The following is a 23,455-nucleotide window of genomic DNA, read 5'->3' on the forward strand; positions in this document are numbered from 1 at the left end:
ATAATAAATAAAAATAATTTTTGCATTATTTGACACATTTAGAATTCTTCAAGTATATCTTGTTGAACTCGGGAATCTTTCTGTCAAACTTGGGGTATCTGCTCAGAATTCTTTTTTTTTTACATAAGCAGCAGTACTTATCAAGGCCCAGACGCCACTCGAGGATAAGGGTTAAAGAGTGTACAGTAGTCAATTGGACAATATAGTAATCGTTAGTAATGGAAATTCGGTAAATTTCTTAACTTAAGGTGAACGGCTCAAGAACTTGTTTACATTGGACTTGAAGACAACCATATTGTAGTCAGCTGGAAAGCAGCCAAACGGAAGACTGTTCCACAGGCATTCAGTTCTAAGAAAGAAGCTTTATTCAGGGAATCTATGTTTAGGTTTAGGCACAGATAAAGATCACATATGTAATTATGCCATATATACGGCATAATCACGTTGACACACCGGTTCCTATCAGATCACCGAAGTTAAGCAACGTTGAGCCTGATCATTACTAAGATGGGTGACCAATTTGGGAAGTCCAGGTGCTGTATGTAAGAGGACGTCGATACCTCCCTGCAAGTGTTGCAATAACCTAACGTCGTCATCTCCCCTAACGGGGATATACATGCGACTGGGGACCGCTTGTGAATCTCATACTCGCATGAAACTTCCTCCTTCAGAGGAAGCCAGTTAAGCCCTGAATAGGGTTGCTGCTAACTGCACACACACGCAGAAAAAGAGTGGGGGAAATTATTGATAGTGTTTTCAGCTAGACGATTGTTTCTTGTGAAAGTTTGGCAAGAGGGGACCATAGATTGGAACCATGTGGAAATTAAGTGTGTTAGGATGATGAAATGCAACGTTTTTTGTTTTTTGCGATAATTTGATAATTTTCAAAATGGCGTCGAAATCTTCATATATTTATTCACTGTTATTGTGTTGTCGACAAACAAAAGATGAGTACTTCGTATTATTTGGATTATTCAGATAACTGTTCTCATCTTGAATGTTATTCATACAACGTTTCGGCCAATATAACCTCCGACTTTCTTCGGGTTCATTTTGTCAAACTTTAGAATACTTCTGCTGAACTCAGAAATCTGTCTGTCGAATTTAAGAATCTGTACAGAGGTAGGATGTTCTCATTCCATAAGCTATGACTGAGTAGAAGTCTTAAGTTATTCGCAATTGCATTTTGAGTGTCGCCTGCACAGAGGATTAAACCATCAACCTCCAGAAGAGTGTAACTTACAACTGAATTTTACCAAGTACTTGTAAAGTCCACTATGCTACGGGTTCTTGTGCAAATAAAATTCAAAATGAGAACATTAGTCAGGATAATCCAAATATTATGAATTATCAATACTCATCTCAAAAATTCAGAAATATAAGATGAGTAATAATGTTTTTTTTATACATCTTATTTACAAATAAAAGATTAGCAATAATATGATGAGAATCCTAAAAAAGAAACGAGTTAGGGTTAGAGTTGACTTTTTTACAATTACAATAAAAGTGACAAGTTGTTAATACTCATCCCTTTTATAGATCTAATTGCTCTTGAATGGCTAAACGCAGGCTCTGCTGACCCTGCTCTAAGTTTGCCGTGCAACGAAAATGCTGTCTATTCATTTGCTTGTCGGAGGATCTTATCTTGCGTGCCGCAAAAAGCCCTTAGCGTGCACCGGCAGATTGTTGCAATCACTTGCAGATTTTCTTTTGCGCCCAAGGAGGAAGAAGGGAAAATGTCAGTCAATGAAGTAGATTTTTTTATAAGAGGATATTCCTCCCGCCCTAGATAATGTGGAATAAAAACACAATATTCTTGACGTTTAGCCCTCACTTATTCCAAAGAAAAAATACAAACCAAAAATAAGAAAACGAATTATTCTACGATAGATCTTGACGGTTGATAAATCTGCATAGATTGTCGTCTCTAACGATAAAAAGAAATGAATTAAACATGAAAATTAATAAAAAATATTAATAAATAATAAGATACTTATCCAGTTTATGACCCAATCTCCAGTAACTTTGTGTCAGCATCTTCCGGCAGGGCTACATAAGCAGTTGAGTTATGCCAAAGCAATAACTGCCAGATGATTGATTAAAAACAAGGCATTTTCTCTCCTTATTGTAAGAGTACTATTTAGAAAGCCATTCTTAACATGAGGAAAAGGGGAATTCACATTAACACAGGGCGTTGAAAGTGGTTTTGCTTTAAAAACATTTCTTTAATGAATTTTATGCTTTTATTGAAATTGCCTTCTGACAGCTAACTGGATAATCGCTTTAGCATTGTCTGGCTGTTTACGTAACCTGCTGGAAAATGTTAACATGAAGTTGCCGGCAATCGGGTCGTATACTGGATAAGTAAGGAAAAGATCGACATCCTGGTGTTTATTAGGGGAATTAAGTAAACAAAGAATCATAACTCCAAGAATAAATTGACCGGAAAGGATCGGAAAGACTGTTTTATCCATATTGTTTAGTATTGATCTGTGAAATAGAAAATATTTGTAACTAGAACTTTGGATTATCATAAAAATAAAAATAATCATTGAATAAAAAGAAACATAATGAAAACGGATATTTAATTAATGGGAAGTTCCTTTGTCAAATTAATATGCAAATTAGTTAACCTGCAGACGTCAATCCCATAGATATTACTGTCTATCAGAAAGTTCTTCTATTACGAACATGGTGTTGGCTTTTTAAATCTCACTATCTGTGTTACAAAAGGCTCAACATTATAAACACACACACATACACACACACACAATATATATATATATATATATATATATATATATAAAAACAGATGAGTATTGACTGAAGAGAGCTTTATATGGGTATCTAAAACGATCATAATTATCGGGTTTGAAACCGACGGTACCAATGACTTATCTCATCTAAAACTTCCTGTAAACAATATATATATATATATATATATATATATATATATATATATCATTTACTATAATAATTATTAAATACCTACAGACACTAGTGTTTCATCCTTTAGGGAATCATCGGTGCAGGGTGTCAAGATTACTGCGGGTCGAGAAATTCGAACCCGGCAACGAAAACACCTCTGACTCCATTAGAAAGGACCGAATCCATTCTGTCACTGCGAACCGCGAGAAATATCATTGAAATTTAAACATTTATTTTTAAATGTTTTTTTTTTTTTTAACATCTATAGATAGAATAAGTTAAGAAGATAAAGAGTGAAATTATGGGAACTTTATGACATTATTGGTTACAGAAAGAGGAATAAGGGAGAAAGCTTTTTAGGTCATGGCATTTCGAAGCTAAATGCTTCTCGCCAGAAGAGGAAAAAAGGCCGGATTTATACAAATTTAAAGATAACACCCATTTTGCAAACATTCAAATTAGAAATGTGAAAACATTTGAGAGCAGGATTGGAAAATTTTTCACGGGAGGAGTAGTAATATGATGAGGATAAACAATAAAGGCTGGAACAATATATATATATATGAAAAATATAACAGAAAAGAAAATAATCAGAAAAAAAGTTTAAAATGTTCAATTTTCGTTTCATTTTTCCCTGGAGCAAACGTCATTTCTAATGAATTATCTTCCAAGAATTTGTGTCGATTTCCTTTTTAAATTTCTGATTAAAAATTTTTTTTTTACTCTATTCTTACCTCTTCGCTACTTAATTTGTCCTGCTTCATGCATATTTTATGATTTAAATATTTTTATCAGAATTTTATTGTATTTTTGTTTTAATTAAAAAAAATGTTTTATTTTTTTTTTTAACGTAAATTCTTTTTAATAGTCTGTATTTTTTTTGTATTTTTATAAACTAAAAAAGAACACGTTCTTCTTATTTTATTTTCTGCAACCGTTATTGACTTGATAATGTAAGAAAGCCCCTATGTAACTTTAACTTATTCTATTGTTTCTCCCCTTAATAGAGCTTTAAAAAATTTTTTTTACTAATATATATAATATATATATATATATATAAATAAATGTTTGGAGGTACAGAATTTATATATAGTTTTAAAAATAATAGGCGGAAGTTTCTCGAGAGCTCTTTCGGCTATCATCTCGTCAGGAGAAAATCGATAGCAAGCAAAATAATATTGTGTCGAAAAATAAAGACTTCTAAAGGGGAACTTATTAAATGTGCCAAAAGTACGTGGACACTAAAATAAATTTATTAACGTTTAAAAAACGAGTAAAATATTGGCACAACGAGGGAGGACAAAAAAAAAAAAGAGCGGGAGAAAAGATTCAAAGTTCCCCAAAGAGAAACAATGCGTTTGATGTTTCTTTTTGCCGGCACAAAGAAGGTTAACGCACCGCGATAGAGACAGACTCCAAAATCTTTAAATGGTTTTTGGAGTCCGCTCTATGTAGCACCTCGAACCAATCTATTTTATATCTATCGGCACAACACGGGTTGTCAACCAAATGCTGGCCAATAGCAGAGTCCAAGGCTGCAGAAGGAGGGAAACCATCAGACCCCATCCTCCCTTGTCTGATCTGCGATGGAACATGCTGGTTTACACGAGTCAAAAGGTGCAAGGATGTTCGCCCAACATAACCAGCATCGCACTGGCATTTGAAGGCATATATATATATATATATATATATATATATATATATATATATATATATATATATATATATATATAATAAAATCTTGTTATTGAAAATTTATTCAAATTAAAAAAAACAAAAAACATTATAAACCTGTAAGGAAGGTATACAAAATTTTAATTATCCGACAAGGAATACAAATAAGAACAATCTTATTCCATGGAGTTTCGAAGAATGCAGAGGGAAGAATTTGCAAAATATACAATAAATTGTGCAGGTTAATGCTTTAAAGGAAACAAACAATATGAAATTAATCATATTTGCATAAAAAAGTAATTTAACAGTTAAAGACAGTTTATAGGGATTCAATGATATTAAGAAAACAAGAAATGGTAAAAAGGGAGAAAACGGCTATGGTAAAATCCAATGAGAAAACTGTAAAATCCAGGACAGGAAAAATCCGAAATAGATCCATTGAAAATCCATAGGTAATCTATAAGAAAACAAAATTATAAATGTCCAGAGTAAAATACAGCTTCCAGAAGAAAAGACATCCGATTACTTGAGTGCATAAGAAGCTATATCACTGCATACTAATTCTAGGCAGATTTAACTGGCTTCCACCAAAGGAGGAAGTTACTAGGGAATATCAAATTCAAAAGTGGTTCCTAATTGCTTGCATATTCCCATCAAAGAAAATGAAAACGTTAGGTTTTTTTTTTCAGTTCTACTACATAGAGCGCCTGGTAATCACAAATGGTCACCCATCGAATACTAACCAGGCTCAACATTGCTTGACCTCAGTGATTTAATAAGAATCAGTGTCATTGGGATTGTGCTGTATTATTGCATGCAACCTGATTCATGTTAGCCTTAACTTCGGTTTGAACCGCATAGACTTTAGACATTGTGTGGTGTTGCTCATATCACCGTGTCCAGGATACTTGCAGCACCTGAAATACCAAAACTGGATAATTAAGGAAAACCTGTAAAGATTCCATGGTTAAAGCAAGGCGATGAGAAAGTAAAGACCAGCAACCGCGCATGTATGTAGGAAACACGTTTATTGCTTGATTTCTTTCCTTGATCGCTCACTGGTAAAACCCGACAAGTACACAAGTATTTATGTGAAAAGACTGATATGTGAATGGTTTGCTTAATGTTTGTTACCGTTTAACATTGTGTTATGAAATCGTCACAGTCAGATACCTGAGCAACACCTTTAAAATACTTTCCCGCTAACTTGCCATGTAGTGCCAGCCTTTCGCAATAACACTGACACACCTTAAATTTTGATGCTCGTGGCAAAACTATTTGCAGATAATCCATCATCTTTATAGCACGTTTACTTCTAGAAGTGTCTAAGGTTTTCCCAGTTTGACAGACTAACGAAAATCACTTATAATTCAATAATGCATCGGCTATGTAGAAAGCATTAAGATTCATTGAGTTTTTAATTAGATAAATATTCCGCATATTAAATTCTTTGATAAATGTCTTAACAGGCTCGTCCGAGTTTAGCACTTTTAATATGCAGTCGGTGAAAAGTTACCGATACTTAGCTTTCTTAGAATTTTAATGTGGGTCTTCGTTCGGATGAAGGATGCACAATTTGATGGTAAATATGCCTCATAGACATTGTTTTTGCGCAGATCTAGGATGGGCAAAAGTTCATATTCTACTTATTGACCAATAAATCTCAGCCAATACTTGTAATTTTCTCTGATAACTTCCTTTACTTTCATTTTTGATTATCTCTTTATATATAAAGTTTAGTTGCATGTGGATATATATATATATATGTATGTAATTCTTGGTTTCTTCGTTATCAATAAACCGATATTTCTACATTACCAATTCAATTGAAATTTTCAGACAGTCTATCCTTAGAGTAATGTTTTTATGTTATTAAACTAAATTAATAACTCAAATTATAAATTAGATAAAATAAAAATATTTTCACAGGTCGATTCTGCGTGACTAATCGGTTTTTACTTCCGGTAGTTATTGCAATTCATGCACCACGATTTGACGACTCTAATCGATAAGTGAAAAAAAAAACATCCTCTATTTTTAAAATTTAAATTCATTTCTCAATTTTTTTATTTAAAACAAATTGCTCGCCAGAAGGTGCATTTTGAGTTGAAACATAAAAATCAAAGAACCTTAACAAAACCATCTTTGTCGTAAAAATCATTTTTTAATAAAATTGGCAGCACACCTTTTTTTTTTAAACAGTTGTTTCTATATAAGAAAATATGAACTTTTTTATTATTAAAACTATAAATTGTAAGGTGAAAGTACAGTTTTTTTTTCGAAGAAAATTCACGGTACATATGCATTTTGGTAACGTGCTGAAATAATATCTTTTTTTTTTTTTATTTGTTTTTTTCGGGCATTCTTACCATGGAGAGGGAAGGGTGTTTTGTAACTATTCTGTGCTTTCAACTAACAATTTATTATTAAAAAAACAATCTATTATTTACAATTTATTATTATAAAAAAGAGATGTTTTGTAACTATTCTGTGCTTACACCTTACAGTTAAAAAAAAGATATCTTGAAACATTAATTTAACCCGAAAAAAACTATTTAAAAAGAGCGTGGTATCAAAAACGCATAAGCACCAAATTTTGGTTTAATTTTGCAGTAGATATTGTTCTCGGACGTATATAATGGCAGATGCTACCGTATTATTTTTATAGTTTTTTTTCAGTTTAAATTCAAGTTTCACGATATCTTTTTTTTTAAATTGTAAGGTGGACGCACAGAATAGTTATAAAACCCTCTCAGCTCTTCATTAAGAATGGTTTTCAAAATAATAACATTATTATTTCAACACGGCACCAAAAATACATAAGTACCCAAAATTTCATTTTTATTGAGCAATGTTTTTAATTTTAAATAAAATAAATCATTTAATCATTTTAAAACTTCATCTTGCATTATATTTTTTAATTTGTTAAACAACGTGGTTAATTTAAATTAAATTTTAATCACATGATCACATTTTAATTAATTATGTGCTTATATTTTACCAATTTAACATTCGTAAGACGTGTAAACAAACTTTTGCTCGATACCGGTGTCGACCTTTAAGAGTCCCTTTTAGTGATTACCTGGTTCGAGGATATTTGTACAAGTAAACAGCCAATCTGCCTTTGTGCTTTCAACTAACAATTTATTAAAAAAAAACAAAACGCAAATTTTCACATTAGGTCCACCTCCACAATTTTAAACATGGGTAGGTTGGGGGGTGTTTATTCCGAAAGCCGTTCTTAACATGGGGAAATAGTGGTATTTATTCCAAAAGCCGTTTTTAACACGTGGAGGTAAGGGGTGTTTATTCCGAAAGCCATTCTTGATATGAGGAGGTTGGGGTGTTTATTCATGGCCGCCAATGAATTATAGTGCATAGTACAGGTTTTTATATCTCGAAAACTACTTGCCTCTGCAAATTTTAAATGAGATTTTCTTATTCAGCATAGTCGAAAACTTTCAAAAGTAGTCATTTTAAAGAAAATTGTGGAGGTGGACCTAATGTAAAAAAAAAAAAAATACAAAAAAAAACAAAAAGATATCGTAAAATTTAAATTTAACTTGGAAAAACTATTTTAAAATAGCGCGGTACCAAACAAAAATAGACAGAAAAATACCCCCTTTGGGTTTGTACTTGCACAAAGATTTGAAAAAGTTGTCAAATATATAACAAGTAAATGTTTTCAAAGGCGAGATGTTACTTTTCTACCTAATTGGATAATTTTTAGTGTTTTTATTGGGTTTGTATTACTGTATACATAGATTCGAAAAATTTGTCAAAAAACAAATGTATAACAAATATTATCAAAGGCAAAAAAATCATCCAATTAGGTAGAAACGTAACTTACCTACCTTTGTTTTCATTTATTTGTTTTTGGACAACTTTTTCGAATCTGTGCATTGTAACTCCTCCGCGCAGCCAAATACTAATTAAAAACTCACATTTTTTAATATTAAAAAAAAAAAAAAAAAAAAAACTCGATCTAGCGTTTCAACATTTTAGCAACGTTCGCCTTAATCCACTGAGTGTTGGTCGAGTCCAAGCCATGATTGACGAAAACTCCCTAGGATCCGGATCCAATCCTGCAAGAGTACCATTTATATATTTTTTTTAATTTTCGCTTCTTTTTTTATTTTTGGAGTGAATAGCTGTACAAAGAATATAAGAAACATGCATTTTTTCTTTTTATTAGATTTTTCCATTACACCTAATTGAGGAACATCAATGCGTGGCAGGGTACAGCTAGTATATATATATATATAATATGAATTATGTATATAAATTATATATGTATTTTATATATATAATATATATAATGTATATATATTATAATATATATATATATTATATAATATATATTATATAATATATATATATTATATAAACATTATATATACATAATACATATATTATATATACATAATACATATATTATATATACATTATATATTTATTATATATGTATCATATATTTATTACATATATATTATATATTTATTACATATATATTGTATATTTATTATATATACATTATATATATACATTACATATATTATATACATTAGATATGTATATTATATATATAATATATACACTATATAAATATTATATATGCATTATATATTATATATAGAGATTATATATATTATATATAGAGATTATATATATTATATATAGAGATTATATATATTATATATAGAGATTATATATATTATATATAGAGATTTTATAGATTATATATATTATATATATAGATTTTATAGATTATATATTATATATATATATAGATTTTATATATTATATATACTATATATATAGATTATATATATATATATATTATAAATATAGGTTATATATATTATATACATATATTATATATATAGATGATATATATATTATAAATATAGGTTATATATATTATATATATGCATTGTATTATCTATATTATATATACATTATCTATATTATATATACATTATATATATTATATATACATTATATATATTATATATATACATTATATGTATACATTATATATATTATATATATATATATTATATGTATACATTATATATATTATATTATATATATACATTATATGTATACATCATATATATATATATATATATATATATATGCATTATATATATTTTATATGCCCCATATATATTATATATGAATTATATATCATATATATGCATTATATATATTATATATATATTATATATAAAAATATATTATATACATATATATACATATATATCATATATTATATATACATATATATTATATATTATATACATATATATTATATATACATATATTATATATATTATATATATCATATATTATATACAAATATGATATATATTATATATATCATATTATATACATATATTATATATATTATATATACATATATTATAATATAGATATATATATAATATATATTATATACTATACAAATTATATATATATATTATATAGTTATATTATATGTATATTATATGTATTATATATTATACATTATACTTATATATATATAATATATATTATACATATATTATATATATATTATATACATATATTGTATTTTATACATACATATATATAATCTATATATTTTATATATTATATATATAATGTATATATTATATATAATGTATATATTATTTATGTATAATATATATATATATATATATATATATATATATATATATATATATATATATATATACATTGTTGTCATAAGGAACTCACTTTTTATCGCAAGTCACAACCTTGTCGGGAAACGTGTCCTTCTTACTGCGTAAAAGAAGGAAGATTTCATAACGGCGTTTCTTTTGGTTGTCGGTCAATTAATTAGCACTGATTTCCTAAGTTTTTTGTGTGTATAATTTGTCTCAAGCAGTTGGAAATCGCCGTGGACATAACGTTTAATTCAAAAACATTGTCTTGAAGAGTTGTGGATAGATTGGCTCCGACGAAGACTCTTAAATGATCCTTGTCAACATCCGATGGCCTACCAGAACGCCCATCTTCAAGATGCTCGTCACCGTAACAAAATTTCCTCAGTCACCATTGTGCTATGTGTTCAGTAGTGGTTCTTGCGGCAAACGCTTCATTGATATTGCGAGTTATTTCAGCAGCTTTTCGGCCTAGTTTAAATTGAAATAAGAGAATTGTGCGAATTTGCTTTTTTCCATCTTGTCTTCAGCGTTCGAAAATGAAGACACAATTGTTTTAAAACGATCGTAATTTAAACGATTCGATATAGGAAAAACCGCACTTTCGAATGGTGTATAAATAAAGGTATTATAACGAAAACATATTTGAGAATACATTATTTGAAATCAAAAGCAAAAATTTCACAAGAACTTTCCTCTTAATCTAATGTGTGTATATATATATATATATATATATATATATATATATATATATATATATATATATAGTATTTTATAAGGCAAACATATAAATAAATTAAGCTACACAGCGTCTTCCGCGTTTCATGCCTGTAGGGATTGTCAGGCTAAAAAGATGAGGATGAAACGCGGGAAACTGTATAGTTAACTGCTATATATATATATATTCATAACTTACTGTTTAGCTTTACTTCCGTATTGAGTGCTGTTGAAGTCAATAAAATAGCAAATATATATAAAAGTAGACAAATACAAAAAGCTTGTCGGGTAGTGTTCAACAATAAACGCCGGAACCTTTCGTTACACTAATGTTGATAGCTTATTATAACTCTTGCAGAAGTCCAATCCTCACTTTACAGAGACCCACCATTGCAGGGGATTTAATAAGGATTAAGAAATGGTCCACACTCTCATAGTTTTTAATCAGCGAAATCGGTGAAATCGTCTATTTTTTAATCAAATTAATTGGTTGTCTGCTCTAGTAAAAGACCTCCCCTCCGTAGTGTACTAGGAGGAAGCTTAAGATGCCTTCCCGCAGTGACGTTATCCACAATGCTCTGTAGTCTACATTGCACTGTAGAGAATCTACTGTTGATTTTATAAAATTATCTGTAAATAATTGCTTCGCATAAGGGCTTAATATCAAAAGTCAGTTATCATAGTTCAATTGTCCTGTAAACAGAAACATTTCTTTTCTAACTTTCCCCTGTTTTATCAAAGAACCAACTGCTGATTTTATAAAACTATTTATGCGTAATCATTTGAGTTAAAGTTAACCGTACCAAGGTCAAGTATCATGGTTTAGTTGTGACTTAAAACGAAACATATATTTTGAATCCGCCCCTGTCTTATAAAAGAATCTCTTAGTAAATTCATAGGTTGTCCCTTTCTGTTTGTGCTGTGATAAAATTTCTCAATGCACTTGTGATGTTCGGCTGGATTATAATGTCAACTTTGGTCAAAATCGGACTTTCTTCTTTGATCGGATTTTTTCGATTATCGATTTTCGATAATTATTATATGCATTCCGATACAAAACCTACGTAATAACACTTCCAGATACATCGAGTACCTTCGTTTGAATTTTAAAAAAAAATCGACCCAGCCATTTCCGAGTCGATAGGGAACGAACTCACACACATAGATACATACAAAGTTCCTTATCTATCTATCTATCTCTCTCTCTATATATATATTCATATTCCTGTCTGTTTGTTTGCTTCCAATTTGATTAATAAATGCAAAAGTTTCGTTACTTTACTCTTTCATTTATTTCTATATATAGTATGATTCTTGCAAAATATACAATTAAGAGTCCACCTCATCTGCACATTACATTAAGGAAAATCGATTTTACTAAATAGCAATATGTTAGTTAATGTTTCTAGCGATAGAATTGTTTTAAGTGCCCTCTTTAAAATTGTTATTTAATAAACTTTAAATAACAATTTTATTGATAATATATTTAATTGAATTTATTTGGAATTATTTCCGACATCGTCTTTTTTTTTAAAAGACGTAGAGTTATTTCCCCTGGAAACATAAAAAGAACAAACTCTTCACCAAATAAAATAAGTTGGTAATCCCAATAAGTTTCTACCTTGAAAAAATAATTCTTTGACCGCTTCAAATTCAAACTTAAGCTACACTTTTAAAAACAAAAAAGCCCCCCCTCTCATCAAAAAAGCAAATCAACCTCCCCCCCCAAGAAAAAGACAAATCGAAAATTTCCTCTAGTTACAAAATTTAAAAAAAGCCAGTGAAAAACGTGCCTTTACAAAAAATTTTAAAAACGCATATTTCGCTCGCGTTAATGTTTCTAAAGTTATTTTTTCAGGTTCATAAGGTCAAAAGTCGTCTTAGAACAGTGGGAAAAATAGATTCCAAATTACCCTTTCCCTTCATTCGGGTTTCAGGTTCAAGCATTCTTACTTGGCTAATTTTTTCTTTTTTTTTCTGCGGCCGTTCAGGCACTCGCTGCTATCTTTATTCAAACTAAAGTTGCTTTGATTTATTTTTGTTGGTGGGGGGAGGGGGAGTTCTTTTCAACGCACGGCCAAAAAAAAGTGCTCAATATCCGGAGAATATCTGGTGGAGAAGGTATCACGTTTTTTTTTTTGGGGGGGGGAATTACATTTACATGTTTTTATCCGTTCTTTTATTTTTTAAATTGTTGTGGAGATATCGATGTTGCCCACGTACAGGTGTGTTCAAACGGAAGTTCCTGTGAACTCGAGCAATGCCGGGTACACATGCTTATATATATATATATATATATATATATATATATTAATCAATGCATTATGTAACAAGAAATTTATGTGATTAAACACAAGATTCCAACATACAATACCCAGGACTGAATTCTGATGTGAATGCTTCAGAAAGAATATTTTTTAATCGAAAAAAAAAAAAAAAAATTTGTACTTAATGGTAATAAAAACAGATAGACGTGCACCTGTTGACGACTTCACTTCAGCATTCCTTCATTACAATAATACGTTTAGTGTATGTGAGTGACAGATGAGATGGCAGATGAACATCTGTGCATTATTGGATTAACATGACAAATGCTTCTACAAGCAGGATACTAATACTTTTTGAGACTCCAAAGTTATAACCTGCTGACATGCGAAAGCAAACTCACTCTGACTGCGTGCTTTACATTAGTGTTTTCATTCTCCTAGGTTGGTTGCAGTTTTTTCATTCTCCTAGATTGGTTGCAATAGATTGGTTTATTGGTTGACTGAGGATCCGCATATATCCAAGTTTTGAAATCAAAGTGACTCTTTTACGAGATAGCTCGTTCAGCATGGATGATTGTCTATGTCAATATAAAGCAAAATGGTTTGAACTTGCTATTTTCGTACTTTTAACACATTTTTCCAATTTAGCACAAGAAAAACAGGAAATGGGATAAGCTAACATATACTATCTGATGCTCTTATCATTTGGATATTTATAATTCAAGATCCACATCCACAACCACTCAAAAAACTATTTTCAATAATTGTGCTGAAAAGCAAAATAGCGTCCATTCGCAGCTGAACATTTTGCTAACCGCATTTCATCTCCTCTGATGATATGAGCCATTGTTGAAAATCCATAGATTAAGGAAATTAAAAGAACCCCTTCTATATATTCCTTTTGTCAAACAATAAATTCTTAAATCGAATATATGACTATATGTTGTTTTTTCAGAATTTAAAATTTAACCACGAAACTTATATATTACTCTATTCTTAAATATTGAGCTTTTCCTTTTTGGCTAGGATCACCTTGAAAGTATTACTTCAAGTAATATCCATCAGGATATATATATATATATATATATATATATATATATATATATATATATATATATATTAAATACGCGTATTTAAGCGATTAAGCGGAGCCCACTGTGTGTTTGTAATCAAACTGACAGTTTGAGCACTTTGCGACGGGCAAATGCTAATTTAATAGGCAGTTGTGGAGAAATATTTACGGGCGCTGATTCTTGTTCCGATGGTTAGAGCTGCCGACTGTCAACACGATGGTTGTTGGTTCGATCCACGACTGGGAAAAGGTGTATGTCTAGCTGTACTGATGAGTTGTGATAAAACGATGACATATATATATATATATATAAAATTTGCTGTTATTTTTATCGACATTAACAGATTCGAAACCCTGTTATTTATTTATTTCGATACCTTAGCGTTTTCTTGTGTGTCTGTTTTTTTTTGTTTTTTTTTTCGTGTTATTCATATAATAATGAACGTGTCGTCCATTATTTTTTATGGAACGTATTTTTATTTATTATTTACTATTAAATATTATTATGTGCATTGACATGCATATTTTTTAGCTATCAGCCGTTATCAGTATCGGTTAGGACCGAACTCATAACACAAGCATCTCCAGTCTGGTGTTCTACCACTGAACGATGATGACTTAACACTTGAATGCTCGTTTTTTTATAATTTCTTTTAAATTTAAGATTTGTTGTTTTTTAATGACATTAACAGATTCAAAATACAGTTTTTTTTTAAATTTATTTCGTTACCGTAGCGCATTTTTTATATAAATTTTTAAAGAGCAATAAGCTCCTTTTGTTACACACACACACACACACACACACACACACACACACACACACACACACACACACACACACACACACACACACACACACACACATATATATATTTATATGACTGAGTCACCCCTATTTTTATGGGACGTATTTTTATTTAATATTTTTATATTAAATATTATTACGTGCATAAAAAGTTAAACGCTATAAAAAAACATGCCTACAAGTGGGGAGTCATCGTAGCTCAGTGGTAGAACACCAGACTGGTGTCATGAATTTGATCATAACCCATGCTGATGACAGCTAAGAACTAGAAACCTGCATGTCCATGGGTATGCCTTTTATCCACGCAATAATATTTAATAATCTACGTATGTGTGTGTGCGTTTTCAATTATATTTCACCCCTTGTGTATACCAATCCTTTTAGTTTAGAAGCTCAGTATTTGTTAAATATAATCACAGAGCATAAACATATATATATATATATATATATATATATATATATATATATATATATAACTACTTCATTTATTCACATAAAATTAATATACGAAAGTATAAATTTATGCGTAACCTTTAAGTATTTACTTCAAAAGTGCTCAATACGTAGGAAGAGCTAGTTAGTTAGTTATAAAATATACATGGTGATTAAGCTACACTGAATATTTCGCGTTACATCCACTCTAGGATTCTTCAGGCTTCTGCGCATAAGCATGAAGAGTCCTAGAGTGGATGAAACGCGGAATATTCAGTGTAGCTTAATCACCATATATATTTTATAACTAACTATATATATATATATATATATATATATATATATATATATATATATGTGTGTGTGTGTGTGTTTGAATACTTATGTATAGCTATATTCCAATTTCAAAGGTTTAATTTTAACTTACTATTCAGTTCTTTCAACATATCAAAGTTTACGAACATTTTACAGATCTGTTTTTTACGCAGAAACAATTATTATTCATATCTCATTATTTTTATTTCTTGATTATACTCATAGAAAACAAAAACAAAAATGTTATTTAGAATGAAATGGACATGACCATACTTTGTCTGAAAAAAAATATATAGAAGAATTGAATATTTATTTTCTTTGTTTTAAGAGTAAAGCATTTCGCATCATAGTTTACGTATGAGTCAAATAATGTTTCCAAATGTTTTTTATCTACAAAAATTATTATATAAGAATTTTTTGTATTTCTACTAATAATTATCGTCGGTGTTTATCAAAAATTGCCCAATGACAAACAGAGCGGATTTACAGTGTATTTATTTATACAAACATTATTGGCTACATATGTGTATACATGTTTCTGCTGAAACTTCTTTAGAAAAACAGCGTCTTCAAACAAGGTTTTAAAAATAAAATATTGCCTGAAGACGCTATAAAGAAGTTGTAGCAGAAATATGTATGTACATATTTAACCTATGATACTTGTATCAATAAATAATTAAATAAATGATAATAATAGTATACATATATATATATATGTGTGTGTGTGTGTGTGTGTGTGTGTGTGTGTGTGTGTGTGTGTGCGTGTGCGTGGACTAATTGGACGAGGTTTGTAATGCTTTCAAGTTAGGATCAAAGTTTAGTATCAATTGTGTTCTCAATTAGTTAAGGAGAGATTCTTCTACATTGAGGAAATTGTACTTTTTTAATTTGTTCTACATTCAAACCATTTATTAATTTTATTAATACAAACCACAATAACTATTGTGAACGATTAGTCATTATTTTAACGATGAGCTGAGGCGTTGCAGTCATATATTTCCTAACAGTATTAGTTTATGATTGAATCATACATATGATCGTAATTGAACTCAGTTCAAATTCCATAAATTGTGACATGACCAATTAGACCAATGATGCGCAAATAGAATTTGATTTCTTCTTCATGAAACTTCATAGAGCTTGGTACAATTTTTAGATATTAAAATTCGCACGGTATAAATTCTGACGGCATCAGCAAGCCGTTCGTGAAAATATGAGACAAACACGTTAAAAGTTTAAAGTCAACGTTCTCATCTATGAAGAAATTATCGCCGCCTCGCGCGCCCTTTAAACCCGTTCTTTTCACCTTTCGTAGATCCGAGCGGGTGACACAAATTAAAAGTGCCTTGTAAGACGATCAAAACCGGGCAAAAGAGTCCCAATAATTCTTTGCATTTGATATGCACCTTAAAGTTTTGATTAGTTTTCAACGGCAAATAGCGTTTAGTACGGGGCGTCTGGGTAGGTGTAGTCGAATATAAATAAGTGATCTATGATTATACATTTATTGAACATGATTCATCAAACGAGGAGCGAGGGGAGAGAAAGGGTTGGGGGCATGGGGAGATCTTTGAAGAAGAAGAAGAAGAAGAAGACGTTGAGGTGTTATTATTTATGACCTGTACGATTTGCTTTCATAAATTGTCTCATATTAATATCTCCAAATTTTGGTAGTAATAATATTAACTAATTTCCCCTTGACTAATTTGCAGAAATAAATCGTTGTCTTTTGGCAAATTAGATCAAGACGTTTGTTGATCTCTCGAACACAACTTTGGAAACCAGCCCTAGAAAAAGAGAAAAGACGGTCGAATTGATTTGTAGAATTTTCCTAATGCACAATTACAAACGAAACAAAGAAGAAATATTTGCAGAAAATAATTAAAATCATCTTTAACAATTTATATACACAACGTTTTGGCCGATGTAGCCTCCGATCACACGAATCTGTGGCGTAATGGGTAAGGACATTGAGTAACAATCAGTTCAATGTGACCGTCTTCTTGAGATTGAAAGTTCAATCCTTATACTAGATAGAGAATGGCCGTTCTCCGACTGCCCTGGTGATCTCCTCTTCTCAGGCACACCTCGGTTCAAAAGCACTCTGGCTCCAGTGGAAAACACTCAACTGCTTAAGAACGAGAATCGGGCGATCAAAAGTTTCTATGGAGCAAAACTAATCTAACCATTTGCAGATATGGAGAAGAGGATAACACCTGGCAATACTGCTTCGTCTTCCCTCTACTGCCCAACCGGTGCAGATTGAAAAATCTTGCAAAATGCCACAATAATTCAAAGGACTGATAAAAAAAGTAACAAACTGTCGTAGGATCAAATGTTTCAAAGATACGCAAAGAAGAAGACTAGCGATATTAACTAAAAACTTATGCAGACAAAGTACCGTGTTAAAGCTAAAGTTTCATCAGCTTTTTCTGGCAGATAACGTAAACTGCCGGGATATTCCGAAACGTTTAGCCAATAAAAGTCGAGTAAGCAGACGAAAAAAAAAATCAATCAATTTGTTGTCAACTTTATGAAACCAGCAGATATTGCCGACGACAACAACACAGTACCTTCTCTACAGAAGGTCATTGTTAGATGAAAGTACAGAATATTTACAAAAATACCCTCCACCATGTTAAGAATGGGTTATTATTTTAGCACGATACCTTCTCTGCATAATTACTGGAATTTTTTTTATCAACCAAAAGAACAAAAAAAAAAAATTAAGAAAATACAACCTCCCCACAAATTTCTCTTCTCCCAAACAATTTCCGATCGTTTTTTTTTTTTTTTTGCCCATTTTCATTATTCCTGCTAAAATTTGAAATAAAAAAGTTGATACAAAAAAGTCTTTGACATTTTCTGTTATAATTTTTTTCGTATTCTCGTTAAAAAACGTTTAAATAAATATTAGTTCTTGAAAATTACCATAGGTTGCGTGATTTTTCTTTTCCTTGATTAGTAATTTTATCCAATAAAAATTGTATGTGCTTGTTTCGTTTTGGTTTTATTTTGTCTTCGTTAAAACATCATCTTGGTCTGTGTTTTAAACGTGTTAGCGTTTCCACAAAATTTTCGTTCGACACCTTCAGCGCTTTACGCTTTTGCTGGCTATTGCCGACGAAAATACGGTACATTTCTCAACAGAAGTCTCTAAAAAACAAAATAAAAATAACAACGCTTCTACCATGAACAATCTAGCCCTTCTCCCGAAAGAATTAAATCAAGGTTTTAGTTGGAATTTCAATATAAATTACCGACGGCGAAAAGATGCATCTGTAGGTTGAGAGAGGTCACATCAGCAGAAACGTTGTAAAATAAATAAAAAAAAATTGAGATGTGAATATTAGACTAAATAATCCAAATAATTCACGAAATGAAAAATCTATAAGTCCCGTAGAGGCGAGAAACACACATATACACTTATATATGAGAAGCGGTCACACATTTTTTTTTTTTAATAACTTGTTATCAAACTGATCTACAATGTTACTAACGACTTTTTTCTCTTTTCTTTATTTTTCAGGTAAGTGAATTAATTAATCCAAGCAAACGGTAAGGTGATATGATTTATTGTCTCGTGTTTTATACACTTCTCAATTTACCCTTTCTGAAAATGGTTCAGTGGAATGATTGAGTAAAACGTTTTCATTTACATCTGTAACGTTTCTGTGTATATCATTTTTTATAGCAAAGATTGGACCAAGAAGAGAACCGCAAAATTTCGTAAAAGAATAAATGAGTAATAGTTTATGGTTCTCGGTTGATTTAATCGTGTCTAATTGTGACGATGTATACTTGAGTCAAAACAACGAAAAGAATATGCTGTAGTAATAATTAACACCTTATAATGTCGAATGGAAAGAAGATGGAATTCAAAATTTCAAACTTACTTTCACATAATGTTCTCTTTTTATTTAACCGAACATATCTCTATCTTAATGAAGTTGGCTATGTTTAAAGTTTTATATATTCGTACCTACAGATGATACGACACAATACCGTTGACACACCGGTTCTCGTTCGATCACACAAGTTAAGCAACGACGAGCCTGACCAGTACCAGATGGGTGACCAGTTGGGAAGGCTAGGCGCTGTATGTACCGCGCAAGTCGTAAAAATTTCCAGGTTGGCATCTGGGAGCGCGTTTTAACTCACGGGAAGGAAAGCAATAGGAAAAGACCGTCTTAACTTCTTTTCCCAAGATTACCATCTTGGCTCCAAAATTTGGAGAGCCGTGGTAGCCAACGCTGTCAAAACAGCAGGGCCGCTGATTTGTATACGTACAGATAGGAATATTTATTAATCGATGTCAAACATCTATTGTTAACATTTTAAAAAAAAAATCAAAAGTATCTGAATTTTCATAAAGTGCTTTCATCTCCCTTTTAAAACATTTTCATCGAATTTGCATAAAACTAAATCAAGTCATATATAACTCATGTATTAATCTTTCACCTTTAGCAACCGTGGTGTAAATTCATAAAAAGAAAAATGCCTAAAGTAAATCAAACATATAGGCACAAACATACCTAACTTTATATATATGTATACATGATTCTGTACGTGAATTTAGCTAACATTTTCTTATAAATATTTAACAGGCTTGTCCAAATTTTAGTGGAATTTAATCTGATTCTAAATTTAAAGTCGTGAAACTACGCTCCTATATTTGCTCTAAAATTCCAAGATGGCAGTTTAAGAACTTTCCTTCAGATCCGATGTCTTTTGTTTTAGTGGGTGGGTGGGGGTGAATATGTTTCAAGTTTTTTTTTTTTAAATTCCCGTCCTTCCGATCTTAAGCAGCATTTCTTTTTTGTTTGTTTCGTCCCTTTGATCTTTGTGGCGATGTTTGATGACATTTGTTTATCTCTGGAGAGAGCTGCATAAGTATTATATTTTCCATTATAACATCGAAACACGTGTAAGATACTAATGAAAAAAAATATAGGCAATCGCTTATATTATAAATATAAAAAAATACAAAAAATAAATAATTATTGTGGACCGATTCTATCCTTTGGATATTGGAATGGCACTTATTAGTATATATATATATATATATATATATATATATATATATATATATACTTGTTTATTGTTATATAAACATGCTCACATCCCGCTGCTACAAATAGCCACTTGTTTCAATCAAACAACAGATATCATCAGGCAGCGACTTGACAATTCAAAAGTTCAATGAGTAATGGATTTTTATTTTAGGTAGGAACTCTTTAGAAGTTGGAGTTAAAAAACTTAAAACACAGGACTTTAATTAAATAAAAAAGTAAAAAGGGAGAGACAATTTAAATAAAGTTAAAAGATTACAATGGGGAGAGAGTGATTGAGAAGAGAAAAAAGGAATAGAGACAGAAATAGAGAAAGAAAATATAGAGAAAACAAAATAGAGAGAAAAAGAAGAGAGAAAATATATATATATATATACATATACACACACACATATATATATATATACACATACATATATATATATATATATATGCATACATATATATATATATATATATATATATATATATATATATATATATATGATATGGAGAAGAAAAGAAAAAAGAAATAAATGGTTATAATAAAGAGAATAAGAACTAGAAGGAAAAGGAAAGAATAATGAGATCTAGTTAAATAGAGAAAGAGAGAAAGGAAGAATTTGACAGTATATAGAAAAAGAAAAAGAAAAAATCTGCGTGTCAACCAATTTATGAACAATTATACAATTCAGTAATGAAACATATTATTACAAATACAAACAGAAGATACAATCCAAGCGTCAGAAATGAACGTGTCAAAAAAGGCAGTGAATGTATTCGGCTAGCATATTTATCCTCTTACATACGTCCACGAGTAAAATCAACGCAATTCAAACATACGTCTACCATTAATTAGGCCCTTTATGCTAAATGATATAAGTTTAAAGTTTTCGCGTTTTTATTAGATAAATATATGAATAAAAGAAGAAAATAATGATAAAACAATATTAAAATTATTATTAATAACAATAAACATAATAGTAATGATAATAATAATAATAATAATAATAATAATAATAATAATAATAATAATAATAAAAACAGAATAAAATTAATATTTATTATCTTTTTAATATAACATATTTAGCCATAAGAGGGGATTAAATAAATTAAATAGGTCCAATAATTATAAATAAAAAACTACTAATATTTATGTATATAAAAAGAATACAATACAAATATATATATATATACACACACACACATATATATACCCAAATATACACACACATACACACATATATATATATATATACATATATATATATACATATACATGCACATAAGTAAAGGTGTAACTATACTATTAAGTTGGAAGTTTAAGCTATTTAAGTATAGATATAAAGTCATATTAAATCACAAAATAATACATTCAATACCAGATTACTAATAACACAGATACAAGTACACTTACCTATTAATATATTCAGGCAAAAGAAGTAATTAAATCAACGAAATACTCAAAAATAGCGACGCACAGGTAGATAGTACCCAAATTAAAAATAATAAGATAATATGTATATACTCACAGAGAACCAACCGACATACTAATAAGCATATATATACATATATATATATACATATATATATATACATATATATATAATCCTATGTATACACATACATACAAAAAATACACAAATATATGCACACAATCATATACTAATAAACAACAACGCACACACACATATATATACTCACACATAAATATGTATAATTTACATAAATTATATATATAGAAATACATAAGAATACAAATAATTTGGCAAGGGTACAGATAGATGCATACACACATAGAAACATACAAATGGATTGAATAAACATGGGAGGGTATACCAAATAATATAGAAATATATAGATCTAAGTACACACGGTCATAAAATAAATACATAGACACATACATATACACATAGACACACAGGTATATAAGATAGGAGAAGTAAAGAATGAAATCAGGAGAGGAGAAAGTATATTAATAGAATATTAATAAATTATAGAAATCAGTGACAATTTTTAGTTTATTTAAATTTTATATCTAAACTAAATTACTTAAAAGATGGGTTTTATAATGTTTGCAATTAATTGAATTTTCGTGCTTCTTATTTAATAATTTATCTCTTTCTCTAAAAGTAAGTATAAATAATTTCTCATAAAGACATAGGTAGCAAGGCGAGTTTAAAGATGAACAGGTTTTCGCTTTCTTTAAAATTTTCCAATTTACTATTGGGGAGTAACCTTGCTCTACTAGTTCATTGTAATATTTAGACAAGGAAGTTCTATTTTTGTACTCATTATTTTCAAAAGAGCACTTGTGACCGGTAAATCTTTCTTTAAAATTGTTATTTGTCATTCCTATGTAATATTTTTTTTCATTCGGATTTTCCTTAGTAGAAATAGTTGCTTGGTACACTGCAGAAGTAATTTGACAATTTCCTTTAAGAGGTCATTTTGATTTAATTCTACAGTTACAACTTTCGGTAGCAATGGGTGTGCTATTTTTG

The 23,455-nt window shown here is 29.9% G+C and overlaps 1 pseudogene; it reads left to right on the forward strand.

Moving 5' to 3' along the window:
• Window positions 1-426: 426 nt before the first annotated feature.
• On the forward strand, window positions 427-545 carry LOC145280664 (5S ribosomal RNA; annotated as a pseudogene).
• The last annotated feature ends 22,910 nt before the right edge of the window (window positions 546-23,455 follow it).

The sequence above is a fragment of the Euprymna scolopes genome, chromosome 7 (assembly GCF_053919585.1).
Source record: "Euprymna scolopes isolate OS-2025 chromosome 7, ASM5391958v1, whole genome shotgun sequence".
Classification (NCBI taxonomy): Eukaryota; Metazoa; Mollusca; class Cephalopoda; order Sepiida; family Sepiolidae; genus Euprymna; species Euprymna scolopes.